This window comes from Lathyrus oleraceus, chromosome 7 (genome assembly GCF_024323335.1).
Source record: "Lathyrus oleraceus cultivar Zhongwan6 chromosome 7, CAAS_Psat_ZW6_1.0, whole genome shotgun sequence".
Lineage (NCBI taxonomy): Eukaryota > Viridiplantae > Streptophyta > Magnoliopsida > Fabales > Fabaceae > Lathyrus > Lathyrus oleraceus.
In genome coordinates, this window is record NC_066585.1 from 111,457,816 (window position 1) to 111,464,620 (window position 6,805).

Consider the following 6,805-nt stretch of genomic DNA (forward strand, 5'->3'; position numbering starts at 1 on the left):
AATCAAGGACATGGCAGCCACCTCAGTATGTGTGACCTTAAAAAATTAACTTTATGTTAGTATTGATCACAAAGCGATACCAAGTTGTCATTTTCTTAAACTCTTGTAAAATAATTGATCAAGATAAATGTTGAAATTATTATTTTTAATTTATTTATGACAGAACAGCATGAAAGAGGCAGGAGAGTTACATTTGAATCTGATTCCACGAGTTCAACAAGTGATGGTTTCAAGATATCTTATCAAAACAGTTTATATGTTTCAAATAGAAGATGCTGCATAAGAGTCCCACCTCGGTTAATGAAGTAAGAAACGTAACAAATGTCTGATATAAAATGCACAACTAGCATGCATTTTAACTCATACCTTTCTCGGCCTTTTGGCTAAGATCAAGTGTAGTATCTGTTCTTATCAGTTTAATATCTGATATGTGGGCCAATGGTTCACACGATATTAAATTTATTTCTTGAGGGGGAGAGTCCACTTCAATAGCTTGCTATTGGGTCTCTCAAGTGTCGCTTTTGCGTTGCACTATTGCAATAGCCGGGCACACCCCACCAAACCTAGTTCAAATTTGTTTCCTTTAACTAGATCAACTGCAGATTGATAGGATAAAATTGGGAGTTTTTGCTTGAAATGCCCTATTTTTCAAAATTTAATCCCAATATACCCCCTTTTGAAAAAAAAATCCCAGTCTATCCCCTTTTGTAGTTAGGCCACGTCACTTGATCTGACGAGGGGGTGCTGAAAGATATTTTGCCTCATGAGCTCGGCAAATGGAATGACGAGGGCGTGGAAGAAATTTTTTTACCTCAATGGCTCGTCACTTGAAGTGACGAGTAGGTGCAGGCATACTTTTTTGTTTTGTTTTTATTTTAAATAGTATTTAATTAATATTAATAATAATTAATTAATAGGAAGTGTAAATAGAATACTAAATCTATTAAATACTAATAATTGTTAATAGATTTAAAAATGGAAATTTATCATTCAAATGGAAGAATAAAAGAAGAATAAAAGAAGAATAAAAGAAGAATAAAATAAGAATAAAAATGGAAATTTATCATTCAATTAAAAAAACGATTAAAAAAACGAATTGCTTTAATGCCTCGTCACTTCAAGTGACGAGCTTACAAGCAAGAAAAAATTCTGCAGTCCCTCGTCAAATGGAATGGCGAGGCCCCACTAAAAAAGGGGTAGATTGGGATTTTTTTTTCAAAATGGAGTATATTGGGACAATTTTTTCAAATGTGGGGCAAGGCAGGAAATTACTCTAAAATTGGCTACAAGTGTAAGATTCCAATTCAATTTTTTCATAACCGATTCCTTAGTCATCTAAACTGTAGAAAATGAAAGCCACTGCTCATCTGATCTTAATTAATTCGACAAACTGGATACACCAGGTGTAAAGAAAGAGAGCACTAGATACATATTCAATGAAGGGCAAGAGCCACAAAACTTTTCACACATCACTGATCTGAGAGAGCACTTACCAGAATATGTTATTGTTGGCATATCAGCTTCAACAGGAACTGTAGATGAGGAACATATGCTGATGTCATGGTCTTTTAGTACAAGCCAACCAGATTATGATTTTTATGAAGATATTCTGAGAAGAGAATAAACTTAATCAAAACTAAATTATTGGAGGGACAGAGAGTAGGTTTTGTATTTTTGAGTTTGAGTTTAATAGCAATGTTAATCATTTTATTGTGGAAGAGAAGAAGAAGACCTTATCTGATCTGGATATGGATGATGAATTCCAAATGAGTGTTGGACTAAGAAGATGAGTTATTATGAGCTGTTGAATGCAACAAACAACTTTGAAGAGACACAAAAGCTTGGCCAAGGTGGTGTTTACAAGGGATATTTTAAAGGTTCAAACTCAGTTGCCGCTATAAAGAGGATATCAGCAGATTCATGACAGGGTATAAAGCAATACTCAGCAGAAGTCAATTGAGGCATAGAAATTTGGTGAAACTCAATGGTCGGTGCCACAAGAAGAACGAACTTATCCTAATATACAAATACAAACTGTAAGTAAAAATAAGGATTATATGAGAAAGGATCCAAGAGGGGTGCATCATGGTGTTTGTAAATCATGGAAATTTAAGCATTCATAACTTTTTAAGGACATGGCACCCCAAAATGTATGAACCCCACCTCCCAAAAAGAGATGGTTCAAGGGGCTAGGCTCACCAAGTGTTGTGGACTGGAGGTACAACGGCCTGTGATCCTTCCACTGTCAAGAGTAGGAAGTGTTCGCTGCTCTGTGAAACCAGCCTCACGCTATACCCTCCTGTCTAAGACCCATAAGACAGGTACCTTCGCACAAGTCCCATGGGCCAACTCGCAACTTGGAGCGGGCAGGCCACCATTCAACATCATCATTAACTACAACATTATTCTCCTTATCATTGTTAACTTCACCATCATCATCAACTACAACATTATCATTCTTATCATTGTTAACTTTAAGATCATCAACAACATCAACTCCCTGAAATGCCTCTGCCTCGTCTATTATGTCAGGGTTATCAACCTCGTGCTCCACATACAGATCAACCAAGTCGAATCCACTGGGATCTTCAGTGAGTTTCAACACATCAACATCACAACTTAGGGGTTTAAGTCCTCAATTAAAGTTAAACAAGAAACATTCAGCATAAGGTTTCTCGAATTCTCAAACAGCAAAAAGGAAATCGAAGAAAGAGAGTCTTGTGCTAGGGTTCCGAGATAGCGGGAAGTTGGAAAGGATCCTTAATGCGGCGCTGCTATTAGTGGTGACCTTCATCATGGACCGCCGCACAATCTCAATAATCCTTATTGAGAACGAAGGTTCATGTGGTGAAATGCCAAGAGTTGTTACTTATTTAATTTTGATGCTGCAGGCAATCTGTAGAAAATGAAAGACACTACTCATCTTTGCATGAATGAAATCACTTTGAACAGAAAATAAATGTGAACTATACAATCTCCCTCTTAGTTTAATTAATGTTACATAACAGCAAGCTACATCATAGGCGTGTTGATAGGAACACTAATTCAAATGATATCATAATATCCAGAGCGGTAAAAACAATGAAACAAATTATAGAAATGACATTACAAGCACCTCCAAGAAAGTGCTCAAAAACAAATACTGATAATGAAAAGCAAAATCACAATGCTATATGGTGCAGAATGATTGTAACAGTACAAACCTGCATCCCATAGCCAATACGTTGAATGTGTGTACATTGGAAGCAATAAAATGGCCACAAGAGGTATGACAACGCATGATACAGTTTGGACCAGAAGATATGGACGGACGTCGCCAATTAACCTGCAATAAAAGGCATGGCAATGCATGATACTCGGTTGTTTCATGGTTACTACTGTTATCGAATGGAAATCATTTCATTGACCCAAGGGAAATACTAGATTCAAAGATACTCCTTTTCTCAGGGCATTTAATATATGATAACAATTCTCTCCAATGATCCTATTTAGCAATAGTCTGAATGCTCTTATTACACTGCAGCAACATATGTTCTACTGTCTCCGGCTCCAAGATACACCACCAACAATCAGTACCAGCATGCACCCTTTTATCGATCAATCTTACATAAGTTGGGAAATATATTGCCTACTGATAGTTGACTCCCACATTGAGAGAAGGTGAAAGGTATTGGAATAAGCAAGAGTATAAAAGAACTTGAATACCTTCATTGTAAGGTACTTACCTGGATGGGGTCAATGGTTGATCATGAAGGACCATGGCCTAGGGGAGTGACCTCCATTGCACTTAGGAGGGGTGCTATCCTAAGGTCTACCCAAGTGGTGGAACCTACATCATAATTTGTTGCTGTGGGGGCCTGCGTTCGCGCGGCCCCCTCTTATTCTAATATCAAATTTTGAGAATTTTTTCTACTCTTATTCCGTTAACAATACATCTATAAACAAGCATGTTTTCTTAACGAGAATTTTTTCTACTCTTATTCCGTTAACAATACATCTATAAACAAGCATGTTTTCTTAACATGAAGTATTTCCCTTGTACTTTCTTAAGATCCATAAGCAGAGGCTTAAAGTGTTTTGTCTTCCATAGCAAATGAACAACCAAATGATATCATTCTATTTATAAACAACCAAATGGTGGCAAAATATGATTATCATTAAAACAGATTAAGAGGACAACAGAGAAGAAATTTATAGTTATTTATTGAAAAACTTATGAAACAGAATGAAGACATTCTTAAAAATAGTTCACTAATATCGAAACCTGATATTTATAAATGAATGGAATAATTATGGACAAAAGAACATTGTTGGAGCTTATATTGGAATAAATAGATGTAAACAATTTGCTGCCTAGAATGAATATGCTTCCAACTTATGTGTTTCAGGATGAGAGAGGAGGTAACATATTTTTAAGAATTATGAGAAATTAATGTGAAGCAAATATAAGGGATGAGGTAAATATTGTTTTGCAATCTATATATGCATTACCTGTGATGTTGTCATGTAGGTAAATTGAAGTGATGAGAATGAGTTATTGATCAAGTGTAGTATCTGTTCTTATAAAGCAATATAAAAATGGCAGGAGATATGTAGTCAGAGAGATAGAAAACTTGCCAAATACAGTTTGTAGTAAGACATTAAAAAGTGACGTTAAGTACCTAAGCACTTCATTGAAGCTGTAAGTGAATGCTGGAAGGAGTTATACAATGAAGAGTCAAATGAGATCCAAGCAGCAACTCTTAGAACAGAGCTACCTTCAGTTGTCTATACGTTATCAAGAAAATGTGTGGAAATGTTGTTCCAAAATAAGCAACTTTAAAAAAATCACATACACTGTTCAACCGAAAATTCCAAAACATGAATAACAGACAAATGATATTAAGTATCTAAACAAACAGTAAAACAGTAAAATGTATAAATCCTTTATGTTAAACACATGGAAGATCTACTAAAAACTCCATTAAGTTGGTCGGTTTCAAGTGGAAAAAAGTGGGAAAAGGGACACAGAAAACAATTGAGTCTGGTAGTTTTACTTGTATAATTGTAGGCCTTCTCTCAAATCATTTTCCCGATGCTCTGTCAATTCTTTTTTCCTTAGACAACTTTGCATCTGAAATTTTTATCATATCTCAAGCATTGTGATTCAGTCCCAAAATGTGGTGTACATTGTTGATGTTGAACATTTTGACTTAATCAGTATGGATCAAACAAAAGTACACTATTTTACTTTTTAAAAAAAGGTTTTGAAGTTCATATATACAAAATTCCTCATGTAATGTTCAAAGACAATACCTTGATCATACAACCTCAAAGTGTACCAAAGTCATTTTCAAAATTTTGAGAATATTCATCATTATATGAAAACTTCACCAATCATCGCGGCAGACAGCATGTTAGACAGAAAAATCACCAAAAAAACCACTAGCCTCTAGAGATTGTTAGAAATGATTTTGTTTGAATAAACGATAAACACATGAACATAATAATGGTGTTCACTTCAACCAATCTACCAATTAGAAGCACAAGTATAGAAAATATTATAAGCCAGCAAGCAAGCTAATTTACAAAGTAGTTTTTGCTGTCAAATGTGAGTAATGTGTTGATGTTTAATCACTAAGTGAAAATATTTAAAATTAAGAGAAACGAAATGAGAGTGTAAAGATATTCAACTTGTATTCTAATATAATAGCAAGTCTGTAGAAATGAAACTTAATGTCTGAAATTTTTAAATATTAGGATCTTCCACGACAAAATGCTTCATCCTCGAAAAAGGATAGTTTACAATTGTAGCATTGAATACTATTCCAAATATAATAATCTAAATGTTGCTATCACTAGATACAGATTCATGACAGGGTATAAAGCAATACTCAGCAGAAGTCAATTGAGGCATAGAAATTTGGTGAAACTCAATGGTTGGTGCCACAAGAAGAACGAACTTATCCTAATATACAAATACAAACTGTAAGTAAAAATAAGGATTATATGAGAAAGGATCCAAGAGGGGTGCATCATGGTGTTTGTAAATCATGGAAATTTAAGCATTCATTACTTTTTAAGGACATGGTGTTAGGGACCAATTTTTACTACTTTTTATACCATTTTATTGGTCCCTTTTACCAAGTTTTGATTTAATTACACACTTTTATCTTCACTATTTTGTATAAATGAAATTAGGTTTAATTTATTTTGTTTTGAATAGTTATTTCACATTTTATGTTAGTTTTGTAGAATTGTGGATAAGCAAGACCTTGGATTGCAACAATACATTTTGGAGGAAGCTTGCCAAACAAGGAAGCTGGAGAAGCAACAGTTCGCGCCGCGAACTTCCTTCGCGCCGCGAAGGCTGCGAATCCAGCAAGCTGACCAAGGGTCAAAAGTGCTGCTGTGCAGGAAAAGTTAATGGCCATTTTGATGTCTGCCTGGGAATTGCTTTTCTGCTTTAGATGACAAAGTCCAATTAGGGAAATGTCAACCTTTTTTGGTAGAGACAAAATACATTAACCTAGGGCATTGAAACATTATGAATTATTCATTATCATTCATACATTGTACATTGAGATATTTTGTAAGGGAGAAAACAGAGTTTTCTCTTCTTTAACATTCTGCTTTGTAACAATGGTGATGAGGAGCTAAATCCCTTTTGTCAAGATTGGAGGTAGTAGCTATTCTCATCTGTTTATGTATTCACTTTGATTTATATATTTGATAAAGATTGTTGATGTATTGAATACTGTTTTTGCCCTAAGTTGAAAACCAGATTTGAGTAGTTGTCGAGAGAGATTACTTGAGTTTAGACATA

General features: G+C 34.9%; 2 non-coding genes across 2 annotated transcripts; both read left to right on the plus strand.

Moving 5' to 3' along the window:
- Positions 1–362: 362 nt before the first annotated feature.
- Positions 363–558, plus strand: LOC127109620 (U2 spliceosomal RNA). The gene has a single exon (XR_007796891.1). It is a non-coding gene; the product is annotated as a U2 spliceosomal RNA (small nuclear RNA).
- Positions 559–3,717: 3,159 nt separating this feature from the next.
- Positions 3,718–3,878, plus strand: LOC127108884 (U1 spliceosomal RNA). The gene has a single exon (XR_007796386.1). It is a non-coding gene; the product is annotated as a U1 spliceosomal RNA (small nuclear RNA).
- Positions 3,879–6,805: the final 2,927 nt, after the last annotated feature.